Source organism: Ascaphus truei, chromosome 4 (genome assembly GCF_040206685.1).
Source record: "Ascaphus truei isolate aAscTru1 chromosome 4, aAscTru1.hap1, whole genome shotgun sequence".
In the NCBI taxonomy this organism is placed as follows: domain Eukaryota; kingdom Metazoa; phylum Chordata; class Amphibia; order Anura; family Ascaphidae; genus Ascaphus; species Ascaphus truei.
In genome coordinates this window covers 346482525-346505764 of record NC_134486.1, presented here as the reverse complement: position 1 = coordinate 346505764, position 23240 = coordinate 346482525, and the positions used below count along the sequence as shown (strand labels likewise).

The following is a 23240-nucleotide window of genomic DNA, read 5'->3' as shown; positions in this document are numbered from 1 at the left end:
CTCCTGCTTTCTGGTAGTGCTCTGCCTTTTTTTCTATTATTGTATACATAAAGCACACCCCCTGCATTAAACAATGGGTCACTGTCACCCAGTTTTCAAGGTGTCAACTAAAGGTAAATATAAATTTACACAAGTTTACATACAGTACTGTACAGTAGATCTATAATTCCCAAGTGACCCACATATGCGTTCTATAGACTACGAATCAGCCTATATTAAAAAACTCTCTTAAGTGTTCCATAGACCACACATGTGGTTTCCTTAAAAGACCCACATATGTGTTCCACTGACGACTTATGCACCTACTGTACATTAAAATACCCACATATGCATTCCATAGAAAACACATGTGCATATTGTACTTTAGGTATATTTTATATCTTGTTTATTAATAGTGTACAGTAAATAATTGCACAATTATTTTACAGAAGTCATCATATCAACAACTAGAAGATGTTGATTCTAGTCTAATAATGATTATAATTTTCAACCTTTGAAATACTGTTGAGATATTTGTGTTATATATTTTAATTGTAATGGGCACATACAGTAGAGATATAATGTATACGGTACATTGTTAGAGACATATACATTATTTACACACTCTGGCCACGTGCTCTTGAGTTTGAACACACAATCAACTGGAGGGATGCATAGAATAGACAAAGCATTCCCCGCTCCCCCACTTCAATTCTACCAAGGGGAAATACCAGTAGCCCAGGTTGCGTCTCACTTATTATCTGCCTTTCCCTCATGTGTAGAGAAACTCCCCCGCCCTCTTGCTTCCTCCTCTTCCCACATCCTCTGACATTAAAATTCCAATTCAATGGCATGCATGCGCACAGACAAAGACTATATATATATATATATATATATATATATATATATATATATATATATATATACAGTGTTCGACAAACCTATACATTTGCACGCCCCGGGCGAGTGGATTTAACATCGTGGCGAGCTTCTATTGGCCCAAGCAGCACACGTGTGGCACTAGGTGGCGAGTAGATTTTTTTGTTCGGCGAGTAGATTTTTTGGTGATTTGTTGACCACTGTGTATATATATATATATATATATATATATATATATATATATATATATATATATATATATATATATATATATATATATATATCACAAACAAAGGAATAGCAGGCACTCCGTAATAGCAGTCTATAATGTGGGTGCAAATCCTACATAAATTGATAGGCAATACGATACCGTGGTTAGATGAAATACCGACGTTGCATCACCTTGAGAAAGGTCTTGCTTGAGGACCGAAATGTCGGTATTGTGTCGTGTCTACAATATATTATTTTTGACCATTTCTGGAGTGCTGCCTTTGATTTCGTCTCACCACGGTATCGTATTGCCTATATATATATATATATATATATATATATATATATATATATATATATATATATATATATATATATATATATACACAATACAGACCGGCGCCGTAATAGTCCAAAAGGAGATTCAAAGTCCAATGGTGACAATGTCTCTATGACTGATAATCTGCAGAAGTATTATGATGCTCCAACCTTCTCCAAGATGTTACTCCACATACATGTCAGGGAGAAAGACAAAGAAAACACATCATAGTGCAACACAGCTGATACTATCAATAAGGGTGTACAAAACAAGACAAACAAACAGGACAAACACTACATAAAACAAGTAAGGCTGACTAAATTAAAAAGAGAATTTATTATAACTATATAAATGAGGCAGATGCGGGATCCGGTGTGTTAAAACCTGGATCCTACTTACAGGACTGCCACAGGTCATATGCAGAGGATAAAGTGTATCTGTTCTGGTTGCTGCTCCGTCGGAACACGTGACCTCCCAGGGATTCTCTCCTTCGCGACCGGAACTGCGTCACTCTCCGCGACACTGGAGCTTCCGGGGGCTCAAGCCCTCTCTCTCTCTCCGAAATCACCTCTTTGGTGCTCTGGCGCCGTTTCATAGATGATATCCTTTTTGTGTGGTCAGGTAGCCAGGAGCAGTTAGATCTTTTCTTTATCTTGTGCTGGCGCGTTACTTTTCCAAAGCGCACCCCCTTGATACCAAGTTCTTTCCCATATTCATCTCCAGACCAGGAGCTCTATGTGTGGGGTGGAGGTGGAGGTCTGTGCAGGTTCTGTAGTAGATTTTCCTGTGGACTGGAACGCCACAAGGATCTGTTCTTCCTCGTTTCTCACACAATTTACAAACCTGCTCTGATGCTTTGAATACAAAGTAAGTTACTTACAGCTCATTGCCTATATATATATATATATATATATATATATATATATATATATATATATATATATATATATATATATATAATTTGCTACTGTTAAACTGTGTATCCAGAAAAAAATATTTGTATATGTTATATAGATTGATAGAAACAGTATATATAATAAGAATGTTTTAGTTCTTAAAGAAGAACATAATCTACATTAATCTATCGCATTAATTTTCCCCTGAGAAACTGTGTTTAGTGCTTAGAGTTTATCTTGGTGTTCTGGTCATGTAATGGCGGCAAATGCAACACAAGATTTTATCTTGCATTAACGTACCAGTACAGTGCCACTAATATAGTGTTCCTGGATACCGTGGTATACAAGGAAAATAATGTATTTTGTACTAGAATACATACAAAGGACACAGATAAGAATACTCTCTTAGACGCTCAGAGTCATCACCCTCCCCCTCTAAAGAGGGGACTCCCCTTTTCACAAATGCTCCGGGTACGGAGAATTACAAGCGATCCTACGCATGTTGAAGCAGCTTTACAGAAAATGGCAGATCGCTTCAGAGAGAGGGGCTACGATCGGACAGAAATTGATCAAGCATTAGCCAAAGCACGTTTACCAACAAGGGGTGATCTACTGAAACCTACGGTGACAACCATTGAAAATGATCGGTTTCACATAGTAACAACATATAGTACTGCCTCAAGCCAGATACAACGCAGTATAAAGCAAAACTGGCACATTTTGGCGAATGATAAACGTATCGGAAAACATTTTGAGTCCCCACCCCTCTTTTGCTATCGGCGGGGTCGGAATGTGGGGGATTACCTCATAAAGGCGGACCCAGTGGATAAATATGCAGCGAAAACGACCTGGCTAACAAAAGCTCCGGGGGTGCACAAGTGTAGAGGTTGTGTAAATTGCCAGTATTTAATGCTGGGCAACACTTTTATGCATCCGCATAAAGGTTATCCAATTAAAATTGTGGATTTTCTCAATTGTGACTCAAAATTTGTAGTCTACATTATCAAATGCCCCTGTGGGCTTCTTTACGTGGGCAAGACATCGCGTATGCTTAAGGAACGAATAGCAATGCATCGTTCCACAATACGCAAGGCCCTTGCTGACCCCACCAATTCTGATGATCTTAAGCTGTTACCAGTGGCAAGGCACTTTAAGCTTAAACAGCACAGCTTAGCCACCTTTCGTTGTATGCCCGTTGTACAAGCCCATACTCCAACCAGGGGAGGAAATAGACACAGGCTTTTGCTCCAGCTTGAGGCGAGGATGATTCACAGACTGGATTCTATGGCCCCCAAAGGCCTGAATGAGGACATGAACTTGGGTTGTTTTTTGTAATTTTTTGTAATTTTTTGTAATTATTACTGTTCAACATCAACTGTATGTATACATGGATCAGCGTAGTTCAAAATGATTATGTAAAAGGCATTTATTATACAGTATATTTTACTACAGCTTGTATATCCTTGTCGTTCAGCTTCTTCCATTGATTTTATTTTCCCCTCCCGGTTCTCTTCACTTTACCCTCACTGTGTATTGGGTGTTCTTTATTCCACATTTTTGCAGGTCCGTATATTGTATATTTATGTAGTTCTACAGACAGTATGTTCCTTTATTTGATCGCACTTTGTGTCTTTAGCAGTACTGGTATACTAGGGGTTAACTAGCAACCTATGTATATCCATGCAGCATGTGACGCCGACAGGTTTATTATGGGTTACCCGACTGGGATTACAGCGGGTTCTATCTGTCATAGGATTCTACTGATATACGCATGCCAGTATCTGTTATTCTTAGGTGCTGTTTAGAAGTAAATTCATCACTGCTACAGCACATACACATTTGCAGTGGTGTATCTATACACGTGCAGTACACATGACAACCACCGGTGTCTGCTGCCTTTAAAGAGTTGAGCACACATGTTGTTGCCTTGAAAACCGGGCCTGCTGATGCAGCATCAGTTTGTTTACATGCAATGACACTGACAGCTTGGGTTTGATCATGTGACTTGGATTCCCCAATAGGAGTACAGACATGGAGTTGGAGCATGATCTAATTAAATTGTATTATGCACAGCTGTTTTGTCGCCAGATGATGATGCTTTCTGATGATGTGGAGATGTTTATGTCACTTGGGTGTTGGGGTATATAAGTCACTCACTGTCCTGTGTCTGTTGCACCACCCTGAGGAAGATCCCCCTGTGGGATCGAAACGTTGGAGTTATGTGCTGTATTTAATACATTTATTTTCATTCACCTGAGTGCTGTCTCCCTTTTTGCTGCTATGCGGTAATGTATACTTATATATATATATATATATATATATATATATATATATATATATATATATATATATATATATATATAATTTGCTACTGTTAAACTGTGTATCCAGAAAAAAATATTTGTATATGTTATATAGATTGATAGAAACAGTATATATAATAAGAATGTTTTAGTTCTTAAAGAAGAACATAATCTACATTAATCTATCGCATTAATTTTCCCCTGAGAAACTGTGTTTAGTGCTTAGAGTTTATCTTGGTGTTCTGGTCATGTAATGGCGGCAAATGCAACACAAGATTTTATCTTGCATTAAATGGGCAAAGGATGGAAGGGAAGTAAACATATGCCCTTTTATAAAGCAATAGTAAGACCTCACCTTGAATATGCAGTACAATTTTTGGCACCACTCCTTAGAAAATACATTATGGATCTAGAGAAAGTGCATTGAAGAGCCACCACATTAATAAAGGGGATGTATAATCTGATTTATGAGGAGAGGCTAGCTAAATTAAATTTGTTTACATTAGAAAAGAGGCGTCTAAGAGGGGATATGATAACTATATACAAATACATTTGGGGACAAAACAAGCTTTTAAAATAACTTTTCATCCCATGAGCAGTACAAACGACACAGGGTTATCACTTAGGGTTGAAGGAAAGGAGATTTCACCAGCAACAAAAGGGAAGGGTTCTTTACAGAAAGTGCAGTTAAAATGTGGAATTCATTATCCATGGAGACTGTGATAGCAGATATAATAGATATATCACTACACTTATGAGATATAATTAGTTGATACCAGTATTTCACTGGAGTTTTTTGTTTGCCTTCTTCTGGATCAATACACTGTAAGTACAAATATAGGATAAAGTATCTTTCGTCTAAATTTAGAGTAGGTTGAACTTGATGGACGTATGTGTCTTTTTTCAAACTTTTCACAGTTACTATGTAACTACTTCATGTAACTGGTACGTCTTTTGAGGAACCTATTTGTCATATTTATATTTATATTTATATTTAATATTTAAAATTATAATACTGTACATGCTCTTGTAAACATGTGGATGGAAGGGCTTGCCAAGCCACTGAAAATCCTGGCAAGGGAAACATTCTTTGTTCTCCTGAATACTTACACATTGTATTAATCAAAATAAAAAGATATAACAACTTTGCTTGGAGGTTGTCAAATTTATACGCATTTATTTTTTCTTTTAAGAAAAAGACCAAAGACACTATACAGTAGCTTCTGTCACAATAAAAATACAGTTTGACATATTTGATTAAACATAAAAATGACAGTATCCATACTTCTGAAAAAACATTTTTATTTAACACCAAACTTGTTGGCAGTACTTTACAGTAAAAGCACACAATCTATTTTAAAAAAAATAAAGAGGGATAAAAGACTCAGACATAAAAGTACATACTGTATAAAGAATAGGGAGCTTGCCACATTGGAGGTAAGGATACTGATGATTTAACCTCTTTACAGTGGTTGCAGGAATCAAATTGATTAGAACATGCAGTAAAACAACCTATTAGGCTAATAGTTAAGAAATATTTATTACGCATTAACTAAATTAAAGATAAATATTTTTGATGGAAAATAATAATAATAATATATATATACACTAATAAAAATATATATTCTAATAAAAACATAATGAAACTGCCTCCATTATTTCATTTTAAATTGGCATTGGCTTGTGTGTTGATATTTTTCTGCTCATTATTTAATAATATGCTTCATGTAAATATTGGGTTTATTTATGAAACGGACAAGGGATTTTGAAGGGAGGTAAACTTTGTTTGAATGTGCACATACTAATTAGATTTGTTTCCGGCAATTTAGTAGGGAAATTATGTCTTCTACTGTTTTAGGCAAGGTCACGTTATGAGCCACGAGTTAATAGACCTTTGTGGATCTGGCCCTTAAAGTCAATTGTTTTTCTAACATAATGATATGCTTCACTACAATATCTACAATACAAAACAACTAGAAACGTATGTTATAGTTATCTCTGTCACTGAAAAGTTTGAGGTCATATTGGGCGAATAACCTTTATCATAACAAAATATTTTTTTAAGCTTATAGCATCTAAAAATAGGGTTTCTGCTAGGTTTTATCTGAAATAAATATTGTAGTGAATAAAGATGTATATATTTGTTAACTGCCAACGTGGAGAATGTAATTTGAGACAACCATTACTAAATGACCTCACATGAAGCAAGCAAAGACAAAACCCTGAAGTAAATGTAACTGTACATAATTCTCATAAGCACTAGTCTATAGCTAGTATTGTTTCTGAAAAATACAACTAAATAGTTTAACTTTACACTGATGGGTGTTCTCTTAAGGGTAAATGTGAAATGTTGTTTTTTTTAAACAATATCCTGGCCAATACTGGTGTCTGTCCTTAAAAATCATAGCAGAAGAATCACTTATGAGCTTCTTTTTTCATTACAAACTGGAATTGGAATGAGGTAGCAACATGTAACCCCTCTATATCAACATACTCTTACTGTCATGGACACTATAGGGCGGATCCACAAATCTCTGTTAGCCTATTTAATTTAGGTTAATGTTAGGTTAATTATAACACACATGCACTAAAGCAAATAAAATAACGTTATCCCAGTGCTACTCATTAAATAATGTATGGTTATTATATTTATGGCCATTAGTGCTAATGATATGCAAAAGAGGTGTTTACCTTAACATCGCATATCCCCTAAAGACCGTTCAGCGTAACCTGAAATTATATAGATTATACTGTACGTAGAGGTGCCGTTACAGTAACTACCTCAAGACACGGAAATGTGGATTTTTGGAGAGGAGTAGGGCGCCTAACAATTAACTTATCTGATTACGTTGATCACTTCCTAGAAAGTAAATTTGAGGCTCTAAAATCATATCAAATATTCCATTGAACTGTTAAAGATATGGCAGACTATTGAATGGTCCAGAAAAAGCACTAGAGTTAGGGAGTGATCACAAAACCACACCAATAGAAGCAAATAATAGGTGAATGAATGGTAATCCAAAGAAGTGGGTGCAAACTGTGAACTGAAAAGTGAATCAAAAAATGGGGGGGAAAGGAGAACAACAAAATGAATGTGTCTCCTAAAAGAATTCACTATAATGCACTCCTACTTAATTTAAAATTTAACTTTTAATATATTTCCATAAAACATATGTTACCAAAAGCGTCGTGTATAATACATTAAAAATAAATTAAATTGGCATTAACTAGCGTCTGTGTCAGTGAATGTGTGTTAGAGTGGTCTCAAACAACAATTAGTAGTAGAGGCTTCTAGACACAGAACGCTGCTTGGTCAGGGTATAAACCCCTCTGGGGCACCTATGAGATCAGGTACACAATTATTATTAAATAAATAAATACACGTAGACACTCAGTGACTAAGATGTGTCGTAAGGCTCCAGCAGTCCTGCTTGGTTTGTAAACCACAGTGCACAGAAAGATGTTAGTTGTACATGTATTGCCAACCAATATATATTAAAGTGCTACTGATAGTATGGTGATGGAGGGTAGATGATTCATAGCTTAGTGAAGCAAATGTTCACAGCATATTAATCATTGAATCATTCTACAACACACTCCAAATGGTTAAATCATATAAAGAGCAGGAAGGCTTGCACACTGAGTGTTAGTAAAGTACCCAATTCAGATCTACATAGATAAAGCCAGGTAGACTACAAAACACTACATAAAAGCAGCTCCAAGTAGGAGACTGACAACATGACGCGCCATGTTGTCAGTCTCCTACTTGGAGCTGCTTTTATGTAGTGTTTTGTAGTCTACCTGGCTTTATCTATGTAGATCTGAATTGGGTACTTTACTAACACTCAGTGTGCAAGCCTTCCTGCTCTTTATATGATTTAACCATTTGGAGTGTGTTGTAGAATGATTCAATGATTAATATGCTGTGAACATTTGCTTCACTAAGCTATGAATCATCTACCCTCCATCACCATACTATCAGTAGCACTTTAATATATATTGGTTGGCAATACATGTACAACTAACATCTTTCTGTGCACTGTGGTTTACAAACCAAGCAGGACTGCTGGAGCCTTACGACACATCTTAGTCACTGAGTGTCTACGTGTATTTATTTATTTAATAATAATTGTGTACCTGATCTCATAGGTGCCCCAGAGGGGTTTATACCCTGACCAAGCAGCGTTCTGTGTCTAGAAGCCTCTACTACTAATTGTTGTTTGAGACCACTCTAACACACATTCACTGACACAGACGCTAGTTAATGCCAATTTAATTTATTTTTAATGTATTATACACGACGCTTTTGGTAACATATGTTTTATGGAAATATATTAAAAGTTAAATTTTAAATTAAGTAGGAGTGCATTATAGTGAATTCTTTTAGGAGACACATTCATTTTGTTGTTCTCCTTTCCCCCCCATTTTTTGAGACTATTGAATGGAAAGAAAATTATCTATGGGTCATATGCGATAAACAAGCTCTGTATACTTGTATATCACATGATTTGGGTGTTAATGAAATAAAATACTCAATCAAAAATATATAGCCAATGAGCAGAAAGATTTATTATGCATTGTATATTTTTTTTTATTTTAACTCACATTTCCATTTTTATTGAAGATGTATTTTATTTACAAACATGTGGAACAGCAATGGGGACTAAATTCGCACCCAGTTACACAAATGTATTTATGGGAATGTGGGAGAAAATCTATAGTTGGGATAACAATCGCTTCATCCAATATATCTCAATTTTAGAAAGATACAGTATATAAATGATATATTATTTATTTGGAAAAGCAATGCCCCCATGCAAAGAACTGTTTTTAGAGTACCTTAATAGAAATAAAATTGGTCTAATTACTTCAAATTTGATTAATTGATTCTAAAAAATAAAAAACACAATTCAGAGACATTGGCAGGTACTCAGACAAGATTCTAGTTGAATAGAATTCTGGCCTGATAGACCACTGCTTATTTCTACAAAGGCCAACAATCTAAAAAAACAAATTGGCACCAAGTCTTCTTATGAATTAACCGAAGCCTTTGAATAGTTGGTTACCCTTACAACCCAAATGTAGAAAAAAAGTAAGGTTTGAGCAATGCAAAGAGCTGGACTGGAGGCGGGTAAAATTCTATTATTTAATAGACATAAAGCCAAACCACAAACATAATGTACAGGTAGTAGTCCTCTGATGCGTTTCCTGCCTTCCCGCTGCTTTATCACAGATATTTCCTATCTACTTACAACCCAAAGTTTTTTTAATTTTTTTTTCAATTTGATCGTTGCAAAGCCTCTAAATGTGGCCATGAAAAAACAGACATTTTCATCAAATAATAAGGAGGAATATAAAATTCCCACTTTTATTAATTGCCGCAGTAATTATGTTGTGCATCTTTTGGTTTGCCCATGCAGTATAAAGTACAGTATGTACAATGAACAATTCTTCCTCAGAGTACGAATCTAGAACATATTAGGAACATACAACTGGGGCTTTAAACACATAGAGTTGTGTCCCACTACACTTGAAAAATACCAACAGTCTAATCCAAAAGGGTTAATATATTTAGATACTGATCATGTGCCTGTGAGCTGTAAAGGGGAAAATAGTTTTAAATTCTATCACATACAAAAGGTATGTCGATCCATAAACTCCATACACAGCAACCTCTGGATTTAAATATTCAAATAGGCCTCAATGCTTTTTAGGCTGTGAGTAAGCTCAGTTAGTTTTTTCTTGATATTATTACAATTGTAATTTGTTAACTCCCTTACTTCTGGAGATCCTGAATGTTATCCATTGCCTGTATTTGTTGTTATATACAGGCACACCCCATTTTACGTACACCCGCTTTACATACACTCGCAAGTACGTACATTTATTTTTAGTTGCACCATACCCCTGTGTACGTACGCATGCTTCGCGAGTACGGACACCAGGGGGCGGCGTGCGTGCACGCCTCATCAATACTGCAACCTCCTTCATTGTGGTCCCTAACTGAGCGGGAGTGCAGGTAAGGGGTAAGGGGGAACAGGGCCAGATGGCAGGGGGAACGGGCAGATCGGGCACGTCATCAATCAGCAGCTTTTGCAGTGATTCCACCCGCACTGCTCCTGGCTCTTCTCCCTCTGCTCTCCTCCTCCTCCCCCCCGCCCCCTCCTTTCGCTAGCTGGGATGGGTGATGTTGCAGGTCGCGGGCACTATACACACGGCCTAAGGAAGCACAGCATTGTAAAACACTGTACTGTACAGTATTGTACTGTGTTGGTTTCACCAAAGTCACAAATCAAAGTCCCAAATATATATCAGTCAGTCAAATAAATGCACCTCACCTTCATGCTCTTTCAGTAAAAATACTGTACAGTAGAAGATATGCCCTCTCCTTCATCCTTCCTACATATTTTTAAAATAATTTTCCATTCATCCATGTTGTATCTGTCAGCACTTATAAGAAAAATCAGCTGACATTAAAGATTTTATTTCAATAAAGCCTACTGTATTTATTTTGGTTACAAATGCTTTATTTACATCAGTTATGCATGTATATGATGTTTGCAGTACAGTACATGCATTGTAAAGTGGAAAAAAGGTAATGCTTCACTTTAAGTACATTTTCGCTTTACATACATGCTCCGGTCCCATTGCGTATGTTAAAGCGGAGTATGCCTGTATATATAATTATTATTTTAGTTTTTGTCATTTTAATTTTAAATGTTAATGTATGAACTGCTTTGTTCATCTGCTTTTAATAGAACAGCTAATGGTTCTGAACATTTAATTTCCTCCCTATATATTAGCTTTGTAAGTCCACCTTGCTATTTTATGATCACTTTTGTTTTGACGTCCCCTTTTCTTCCTGGTGTAGCAGGATATTCCTCCTAGCCACTGGGGGCATTTACACAGCTCCTGAGGCTGACTCTGAAGAGGCAGGGATGGACTAAAAGACTTGAACTCTGACACTGAGCTGGGTATGAAACATTGTGTCTGACATGTGGAGTCAGTGCTGGAGGAGCACACTGAGTGTACACACTGTCCTGGGAGCCAGTCAGGCTGCCTGGGACTAGGAAAGAGTTTCCCCAAAGGCCCAAACTAGGCCTCAATCCCAGCAGTAGAGTATTGTAGGGAAGGCCATAGTTAGGGAAACTTTCACACTAGTGACAATCCGGTGACTAAGCGGGGCAGGACAGACTCCAGTGAGGAACTCCTCACTCTTCACAGACCAAGTGTGCAGCTGCCAGTGGTGAGGGGAGTTGTGTCAGAGGCCCTGCATCGTGAGACACTGCATCTGCCTCCATCCATGAAGTGAGGCCTAAGTTGTGCAAGCTGCATAAAGGAAGGTACCCAACATGCACCAACAAGTGGGGTAGCACTACCAACCAGCGTCGTTACTGATTGGGGAAAATCTCTCCACTTTGGCAGCTCACTGGCTACCTTTAAAATGCTTTGCACTAAGCAGTTAATTAGAACACCCTACAGTAGCTGATTGCTTCTCCAGAGGAGTTTAACCTCAGGCATGCTCGAAAACACATATACTGCACCTCACTCTAGCATACAGAATCTGTGATCCTGTCATTTATATATATATATATATATATATATATATATATATATATATATATATATATATATATATATATATATATATATATATAAAAACAGAAAAAGAGAGAGAGCGCACGCCCCATAGCATAACACTGTATGTTTATTGTAAAAAAGGGGAAGGAGGGTGGGGGGTAGGGGGATTGGAAACGCACTCACAAGATTAAAATATATAAAAGGCAGTTTGTGAATTAATATCACCACCATCCGGTTCTGTAGCAGGATAACGTCTTTGTGGACTCCTCCAGGACTGCCAAACGAAATCACCATGAACCAGGTACCAGGGGCTCCGTTTGCCCTCTGTATGCTGTCCCGAAATCAGCTCTCCACTTCCAATGGCCGCTTGTAATGTATCCACGCTTGGTTTGGCCTCGTGCGCGTGCGCAGCGTCGTCGTGACGTAATTGCGCTGTCAGTTTCCCTGACGCGTTTCGTCACCAACGGGCGACTTTCTCGTTGGTGACGAAACACGTCAGGGAAACTGACAGCGCAATTACGTCACGACGACGCTGCGCACGCGCACGAGGCCAAACCAAGCGTGGATACATTACAAGCGGCCATTTTAAGTGGAGAGCTGATTTCGGGACAGCATACAGACGGCAAACGGAGCCCCTGGTACCTGGTTCATGGTGATTTCGTTTGGCAGTCCTGGAGGAGTCCACAAAGACGTTATCCTGCTACAGAACCGGATGGTGGTGATATTAATTCACAAACTGCCTTTTATATATTTTAATCTTGTGAGTGCGTTTCCAATCCCCCCCACCCCCCACCCTCCTTCCCCTTTTTTACAATAAACATACAGTGTTATGCTATGGGGCTTGCGCTCTCTCTCTTTTTCTGTTTTTAGATATCTGTGGAGGTGGTTAACCCCGTGTGAGAGCAGCCGAAGACCCCTTTATCTACACCTAATACCCACCATTATGGACTAACTATTGAAGGACTGGTTGGACTTTTTTTTACAATATTTTTTCCTCTTTTTCTTTTAGCACGTTTTACACTTTCTATGCATATCAATTTGGTTGTGTTTTAGTATAGCTTATTAGGTAGTATTGTTCATATTATATGTTGTTTGAATTTTCACTATATTATTTTATGCACTTTTAATATCATATACACAATCCATCCTATTGATGGAACTATAGTTCTATTATCACATTTAATATATCACGGTACTTTTTTGGCGCTACAATTTTTTGCTTATATATATATATATATATATATATATATATATATATATATATATATATATATATATATAAAAATATATATATATATATAGTCCAGAATTTAAAACTGCAGCACTGGTTCCTTTATGGATTTGTACATCTGCATGATGATTATAAATAATTATTTTAGTTCATTAGTACTGTACGTCAGTATAGCAGCATATTTTATTTAAAAAATTCCTGCTTTGTGTTGTCTCTGAGATCTATTTGCTCTGAGGACAAATTACGACATGTTTATTTAAACTAAGTATGGCGAAAGAGATAATGTGTAAAACTCATTGTGCAAACACCATTAAGTCCTTTGTGGTTCCTCCCAATATGGCTTAGAAAATCCCTAGAGTACCTAGAATTACCTAAAGTTTGGATTTCTTTAGGTTGAAAACAACTTGCGCACTACTGCATATTCATATGCTAGCTTCAGTCTAAGGGCCTCATGCAGTAAGCGACGATTATGTGAAATCGGCAAGCTTATCGATTAGTCATGTTATTGGCGTTTTTCCCTCTCCGTATGCAGTAAGTGCCGAATACATTCAAAATCAACCAGAAAACAAATCCGCCCACTCTCACGATGATGAGCCGATCACACACAGGTGTATCGGCGTGCGTGGCGGGGTGCTGTTAGGTTGCACAATCACAAATCTTGCTGAATCAGGCGAAACAAGCATGTTTTTGATTGCGCGCCATATTTAAAGGCAACGTGTACTGCTAATCATTCTCTGTGTTGTTGGGAGTGAGAGAGAGAGAGAGACGCACAGAGCTGGACGATTGAACATTTGCATATTGACTGAGAGACTTGTTGTGTATTGGGTGAGCTTTGTCCTTTGTTGTTTTGTTTACATCTTTGTCTTGTTTTATATGTGGAAGTGGGTCGTGTGATTGCCTGTACATTTCTTGTCTGTTTTTTGTGAGTGCTGGAAGTATGCCCGCAAAGCGTGGGAAGAGTGATGCTGGTGGGAGTGGGAGTGCTACTCGTGGGAGTACGCGTCGGAGTGAACGTTCTGTTCAGGGGAGTGATGTTGCTGGTGCACCGAGTGGTGTTGCTGGGAGTGGGAGTGCTGTTGTTGGGAGTGGGAGTGCTGGTGCTGCGAGTGGTGTTGCTGGGAGTGGGAGTGCTGTTGTTGGGAGTGGGAGTGCTGTTGTTGGGAGTGGGAGTGCTGTTGCTGTGAGTGGGAGTGCTGGTGCTGGGAGTGGGAGTGCTGTTGCTGTGAGTGGGAGTGCTGGTGCTGGGAGTGCTGGTGCTAGGAGTGTGAGTGCTGGTGCTAGGAGTGGGAGTGCTGGTGCTAGGAGTGGGAGTGCTGGTGCTAGGAGTGGGAGTGCTGGTGCTGGGAGTGCTGCTGGTGGCGCAGTTGCTGATGGGGTGGATGGTGGTGGCGTGCTTGCTGGTGGCCAGCTTTTGGAGGCTCTTCCATTGGAAGAAGGAGAGTCCAGTCAGCACCAGCCAAGCTCTGACCCTAAACCTGCTCGGAAAAAACGTGTGGAGAAGCCACGTAATCCTCGCTTCAATGACCAGGAAAATAGGGCTCTTGTCACTGGCATTCTGGAGCACTATGACAGTATATATGGACATTTAGTAGGTAAGTGTAACTTTACATTTATTATTCAAATACATGTGATCCTAGGTCATCTGAGTTTTGTTCATATGCAAATATGGGTACACAATATCTTTCTATGTTCATTAGTGTGGAAACACAGCTTTTTATCATGCCTTACAAGGACAAATAAACACAGGCGGTCAATTTGCCAGAACTGCATACAATATGAATGCAACCTTGCTTACATGTATAGGTTTAGTAGTGAATGCTCATGTGCTGCACATATTACACATAAAACAGCATGTTTGCTATCACTTGGAACAGCTAGCAGTGTAGGAAACTGGTGCTTATATTATTATTCATTTACCTCATATCTTTTATATGTTTTTCAAGGGCGGACAAGTGCAGCAAGCAAAAAAGAAATGTGGGACACAATAGTCATTGGTGTCAATGCCTGTGGGAATCGTGTCAGGGACAAGTATCATTGTCGGAAAAGATTTGATGATATTAGGTCCAAATTGAAAAAGAAAATACAAGACCAACGCGTGCATGCTACTGGCACTGGAGGTGGGCCCACACCACAACGTCTCATATTGACTCCATTGGAGGAGCTGCTTCGGCCAAAATTACTTACCGTCGTCGTGGAAGGCTTGGCTGGTGACCGTGACATTGGAATTTATCCGTCACAATTTCCAGCAGGTGATAAATATTACTGTACTAGGCGTGTCGTTGCTTACAGTTATTTTGCATAGTTACACTGCTTTTTATACTGTCTTCACAATATAAGCATACCTGCATCTATATATGTATATGTCTGATTCTGTATATATATATCTCAAAATAGACATATATGTAGTAGTCCTACTAAAAGCAGTAACTAATATAGCACGTGCCATTGCGTGCTCATTTACATGTGAATTCCCAAAATGCATAGCTGCAGTGGAAGCAATTGATGGTGGGCGAAGATGGGGAACAACAGGGTAGTACACGTGTAACACATGTTCATGAGAAATTATTAGTAGCTACAGGTACAGAACAGAAATATGTATCATGTTATTGTGTATTTTATTGATTTTACTCCGACAAACATGACATTACTGCCTATTTTAAGCATGCATCAAAGAAATTGCATGTAACGGCCTACAAACATCACTGGCACTAACACATCTATAGTTGCTTATGAAAAGGTCCATTTTTGCTTTATGTCATATACAGACAGCATAATGAGGCACACGTAGCATATGTTATGTCATTGTTTTCATAACTTAAACACTGCAGATGACTACTTAGCTCATCTACCATTGTGTTAAAGCAGCTGCAATTAATATCTCATCACAGCATACACTTCAACAGAGGGGGTGGGGTTCAGCACACACACTAATTACAGCCTCATTTCACGGTCAACTTAGTTCACACCATTTGCACCTGTTTCAAGTCATTGAAAGGTGTGGCTGATTAGGCTTTTTGGGGAAGGGAATACCTTTCTTACAACCTGAATAGCACAACTGAAGTTAATCACACTCATTTGAAAGCTTAACTCTAGCTACTAAATGCCCCAACAACTCATTACTTATCAAAGCGTACGTCACACATTAGTTCACTCATATCTATAGTTGAACTACTATCAAAGACACATTATCACACACTGCATGTGTTGTCTTGTTGAGTCACAGCCACATTCAGGTGTGCCACATCTTCGATTAATGTACCACACATATCCTCTACCAAAAACAACACTTTTTGCAATATGACCACCTTCATGATAACCATTGTGAATGGTCATCTCATGATAGTTATGTACATTATGATACTGATATCACTACACAACATATGATTTTTATGTACTCATTTAATCTATTTATCCTCACGCATTACTGCAGAAACATAGTATGTTGTATGTTAGGGAACTCAAAAATTCTAAGTACACAGGCATGTACAGTGTTATTACAACTATTTATGTTCACTTTCACACACATTTTCGGTTAAGGAACTGATGTTGTTAGTTAATCATAAATACAGAACATACAATAAGTGTTTGTTCAATATTTACACATGTAAATGTAAAACTTATGTTATTGTTATATATAGTTGCCCCTGGAGGACATGTGTCACCTGAGATGGAACAAGTGTCTTCACCTGGGTCAGCCAGCTCAACACTACTAGAAGGTGAGTGTATCATTTGCTGGCCATATAATATGTGCTCTTCTATATGTTATGTTGTCATGTGCATTATTTGTTTTGCACATCTTCTTTAAATAGGATTACTTAGTGTCAGTGAAAATTAAGTGTAAGGCAACATGTATTGTGTTAGTGATGTTAATTATCATGTAGGACTTCTGAGTTTAGAGCAACTTTTCATTCATTCATATTTCATACTGAGTCCAAACATTATTCGTAAGTCAAGGTAGTTTTTAATGAGGTTATAAAACGTATGCTAACATGTTAGGTGTTACTTAGGACACAGTACAATTACATAGTAACACAGCATACATTAACATGCCATTTAATAATGTGTACATTTCTTTTTAGAACATCATGGTGATGAGGATGATGAGTATGATGAGGATGACGCCACAGAAGAGACTGAAATACAATCATGTGACCATGAAGAGGTGCCAATAGAAACTGTTGTACCGCCAAATCGTCCATCAACTTCCACATACGATGCAATTGTAGCTTCAGAGGGAAAAATAGTGGACGCAGAAAATCGTCGCCATTCAGACATGATGACAGTGCTGGAAAGGATGATTGGACTGCAGGAAGAAACAGTATCACAATTGGCACATCTCCACAGAGTCTTCATTGAAGTGCCTAAACAGTTGCAAAAAATCAACACCTCATTCGAAGCATTAGTTGTTCAGCAAACACAAGCTAATTACTGGAGAATGACTAATGTACCACAATTCAACACCTCCCAGCCAGGATCTGTTCATGCAGGTCAGTTTTCACCACATTCATCTGATATTCATTCACCAGGCCCAAATGTTACCGGTCAAGTAGCAGAGATTGCTGTGCAGGTTCCTGACGACATACTACCACTGCCATCTGTACAAAATCAGCAGCTGACACCTACAAAGGAGCCCACAAAAACAAAATACAAGCAGTTACTACTGACCAGTTTTTGGTCAAAAACAACAAAAGACACACATGAAACAGACCAACCATCACTTGTGCAGTGTCTACCAACTTGCTCACATGTGTCACTGGGCACAAGCCCTGTCCGTGAACAGTCACTACCCAAAAGCCCTGTAGGTGAATCGCTGCCCAAAAGCCCTGTAGGTGAGTCGCTGCCCAAAAGCCCTGTAGGTGAGTCGCTGCCCAAAAGCCCTGTAGGTGAATCGCTGCCCAAAAGCCCTGTAGGTGAATCACTGCCCAAAAGCCCTGTAGGTGAATCACTGCCCAAAAGCCCTGTAGGTGAGTCACTGGCCACAAGCCCTGTAGGTGAGTCACTGGCCACAAGCCCCGTAGGTGAACAGTCACTGGCCACAAGCCCTGCCCGTGAAGTGCCAGAGGCCACTCAAAGTGGCTCTGTTGTGCCTAAAGTTGGTGGCAAAAGAAAAAGGAAAATTCAAGAGACAACAAGCAGGCCTGTTACTCGCTCGCAAAAGGAACAAAAAAAATAAATGTTATAATTCAGAAAATATGTCTTTGGCCTTGTTTTGTTGACTTCACATTATCTAATTACTATTGTATGTATGCTGAAGACTGTGTTGTTTCCAAACTTTCAACTATGTTCTTGTACACGTGAAGTTTTGGAAATGTTAACACTCATAATTAATTGTGTTATAAATATTTATGTTGTAATCGTCTGTTCAGTAATGGTCCACCAGGAGCCAGTTGCTAAGTTTAGAGAAGCTGCCATTGACTTTGCAGCAAAACATTGCATTTGGGTGTGTTAATTGATGTAAGAATTGCATATGCATATTAGTCACATGCAATTATTAAAACACCTAAGTAAGTGCAAACATCTTTCTTGTACGTGTACAGCAGGATTATGTGTAAATTATTACTTACCTTTGCCTTGCTTGGCCATTGTAATTTTGTCCTTTAATCAGTTGTGTGTTCGTTTCTATAACATCTCAGAATGTATAATAATATATATACACACACACACACACACACACACACACACACTGAGTGAGTGTGAGTGTGAGTGTGTGAGTGTGTATATATATATATGTATATATGTGTATATATATATGTATATATGTGTATATATATATGTATATATGTGTATATATATATGTATATATGTGTATATATATATGTATATATGTGTATATATATATATATATATATATATATATATATATATATATATATATATATATATATATATATATATATATATATATATATAGTACTATATAAACTGGTATACACAAACTAATACACTTCATGCTTCCTTGTGAAAGCACACTATTTTAATAATACAGGCCTAATGTTTGAGAAATATCCTAAGTATGAGACTCTAACAGTATTGTGCTTAAACAAATGTTTATTACTTAATTCAATCATGTTTCTCACCATTTAAATAGGTTTCATACAAGGTATACTTAATGCCATCAATGTTGTGTGTACTCCTGCAATATAAAAAAAAATAAAATATTATATATAAATATATATATATTTTTATAAGAGATATATTTATATATATATATATATATATATATATATATATATATATATATATATATACACACGTATTTAAACTCATGCAGACAGGGAGTTAACCAGACTTTCACATACACACAGAAATGTAAGCGGGGAAAAAACATTTCTTTTTGCAGGTGTGTTTTTACTGATATGCCTGGCTAAGAAATATTTTCACACACTGGTCTTTGTTAGTTTTCAAAAAAACACTATGTGAACGCATTCACAGTCTAGGGATGTTTTTCACAAACGAGATAAAAGAAGGAGAAATGTTTCTCCCACAGTCCCATATCACGAACCACAACTGTTAACCCAATTAGACAAACAAATCCAATTGGCGTTTGAAATAAGGAGTCAAAGTAGTTACTTTTGTTGACCTTGACAAGGAAAAACAGGAGTTTGTTAGCCATTCAGCACATTCATTTTGATGAGCAAATAACACAGACCTGCACACAGCTTTTGTGCTACTCAGACATGGCTGATGAATTCGTTAACAATATTAATCCCCTTTTAGGGTATAAGTACATGATCTGTGAAGCCATCTTGAACAGTCGCGGACAGAAAGCAAGCACACGCCAAATCGATGATTTCATTCGAGCAAAATATCCTTATTACCAAGACCGTAAGCATGCACGGAATTTTAATTCCTCAATAAGATTCACTTTATCAAGTAATGACTTTTTTGAACGTGACCAGGATAAGCTACAACACACCTATGGTTTCTGGAAGATTGCCCCGGAAAAACAATTTATCCTGAAAGACGGCACTTATATTGTCGTGAAAGGCATATTTATTCCTAATGGCAATAGCAATGTATCCGCTACTACTGATCCGTTTGAATCGATACGTGCTGCAATATCTGCAGCCTCCATTCCTGAAACCCACATTGTACAAGAACAAAAGTACTATGATTATGTACCAAGCCTTTCAGCTGAAATTGCATTGGAATGGGAACCGGAAGAAATGAACCTACCTCCCGACCAATTATTTGAAGAAAGCAGTGGCGATTCCTATGAGCGCATCCTGGAGGAGATATGTGCCATACTGGATTCAGCGGTTGGGTTAAGCGTGGATGAAAATGGCTTGCATTTCTGGAGCGACCAGTTGCAGCCAGGCGAAGAGTTAATTCTAGAAGAATGGTAAATATAACAATCGTTATGCGTTGACTCTGCGTTTAAATTTTTTTTTTTTTTGTAACCACCATTTTCACTTTCAATGCGTGGATACAGCGTAACATTGCAGACTGCATAACATGTAGCGATCACAAACAAATTGTTTCCTAATACAATATAGTAGGACCTGAAAGAGTAGTACACATTGCTGACGGAATAAATATACGTACTTTCCTATCCCTTTAAACATATTAGCAACATTTTACCATTACTCTAACACATACCTGTTTTGTTATCATGCAACATCTACAACATTGAAAACCGGGTCCACCACGTATGACGTGGGACCCTTGTCATGGGCCAAGGCGTCCTTAAAAAGGATTAGTGATGTAAGTCCCGCCCCCAAGCGACGTGCGCGCCTCAAAGCCTATTGGCTGTCATGTTTTGTTATAGTAACGGTAACTGCAGTGTGTGATGCGTGCGGCTCAGTGTTTGTAGGCGTACCCTGGGCGTTAGCCGAATGTTAATTGAGTGGGAGGAGTGTTAGCGTGCGTTTCACGCTGGCTTAACATGACGTCACACGTATTGCATTTGCGCATTGTGTTATCGGCCGTGCTTTCTGTTCAAACACGTCTGTTTAAAAAGAATACAGATGTACTCGTTTAGAACGAATGTAGTTTCGTCTTCATTGTATTTGAAATAAAGATGTTATGTTTACTGGTATTTTCAACATGTATTGAACGCACAACGTACGCTTTGTTTTGCGCATGCGCTAACAGTTAGTGGAGCCAAGCGTGAAGTGCGTGCGCACACAAAGATGTGCGCGCACATCTTTCAGTATACAGGCAACGTTCACTTCTTATACATAGTTATGCCTGCTACAAATTTAAAGAAACATTACATACTGATGAACAGTTTTACTTCTAACATATAAGTGAGTGACGTGTGTATCTACACAATCATATAGAGCTGCGTAACGCGTTGTCACGGATGCATATCTAGTAAGGTGCCATCTTTGACCATCATGTGTTTGCTGTATTTCAGAGATGTCGGGGAAGATACAATCGGATCAATGTATGATTTCAGAAGAGTCTACCTTTATATGAGATGATTGTGAGGAGGAGCCACCGACTACTATACTACATATGGAACTAATTTTATATTGCTTGCAGCGCTTATTAACAAACAATTAAAAATGTGATACCCTTATGCCTATATTGCATAAGCACTTAATTAACATAATGATGTTGCAAAAGAGTGCCTCATGAATTTTTATTGAGTGTTCTTTAATGACTACTAACATTTTATGACATGGTGTGTTTTATATATAACAACCATTCCCACTCTGCTAACACATTTGTGTATTCTAATATGTAATGGAACGTATGACTGTCGAAACTATGTAACAATAATAATAATAATATGAGCATGTTCATGTATAGGGCTGCTAGTTGTACGCAGCGATTTACAGACACATGTTTCAGCCTGAGGTCCCTGGCCCGTGGAACGTACAAATGTTTTTTTGCCGCATGAGGCACAGGGAGATAAAGTGACTTGGCCAAGGTCACAAGGAGCCCACACCGGGAATTGAACCAGACTCCCCTGCTTCAAACTATCAGTTCCAGTGTGTGTCTTTACTCAGTGAGCCACTCCTTCTCCCAATGTAAAGGACACTTACAACCAAGTAGCCATTTATTTTTAAAATCTCTTGTTACATGGGTATGTAGATAAAATGGTTTGGGACTGTAGCAAATAATGTTACTGGCCAGATGTTATGGTCCCCTCCAATGCATGATGTTCTGAATATGACATCACCATCATGTTATGAAGTACGTTTCTGTGTATATTTCATTAACCTAACTAAGTATAGTTTACTGTGTTTATTAATCGTTTAGAAATACATAGTATAGTCAATATGATGATATAAGCTACCATAATAAAGCTGGTGTTATCATTTGTCGGTGTTATACATGGATCCTACACCAATTGATAGAGACACAAACAGTTGTCTTAAAAAGTGTGTCTATGCTAGTGATGAATGTGCTCCCGTAAGTAAACAAATAAGTACAGTTATCCCCTTTTCTCCAACCACCTCTATATTACATTAATGGAAATTATAAGGAAACATACATAAAATGTGATGAAATGTGAGTAATCATTTTGTAATACAATGCACATGAAAGCTCAAGAGTAGCTAAATGCATATACATGATACAGAAAGTACATATATGTAACATTTGTGTTTAAACCAATATGTTGGGTTTTTAGTTCCAATAATTATAGGAAGATTGAGGTAGCCACATCTTATGAGAGATGTCAGCAAATATACATACCATGATCAGTCATACTGGAGATATACCTATAATGCAAAGGAACAATATATAAATTGCAAACATTGACATGCCATCTTCAGTACCGTAAACAACACAGCAAAGTGTGTATTTGGTGTTAAATGTACAACACCATGTATATTTCATGACATTCAAAATGTAAATCAGCCTGGTGTACACATCATCTGGATGTACAT

The 23240-nt window shown here is 37.9% G+C and overlaps 1 protein-coding gene and 1 long non-coding RNA gene across 2 annotated transcripts in view; both read right to left on the bottom strand.

Annotated features, from left to right (window-relative positions):
* Positions 1-23240, bottom strand: part of CSMD1 (CUB and Sushi multiple domains 1) — a 2556145-nt gene that overhangs the window by 1067597 nt on the left and 1465308 nt on the right. The window lies entirely within an intron of this gene.
* Positions 17353-20759, bottom strand: LOC142492144 (uncharacterized). The gene is made up of 3 exons (XR_012800773.1): positions 20575-20759; positions 19476-19531; positions 17353-18017 (listed from the first exon to the last, which is right to left on the bottom strand). It is a non-coding gene; the product is annotated as an uncharacterized LOC142492144 (long non-coding RNA).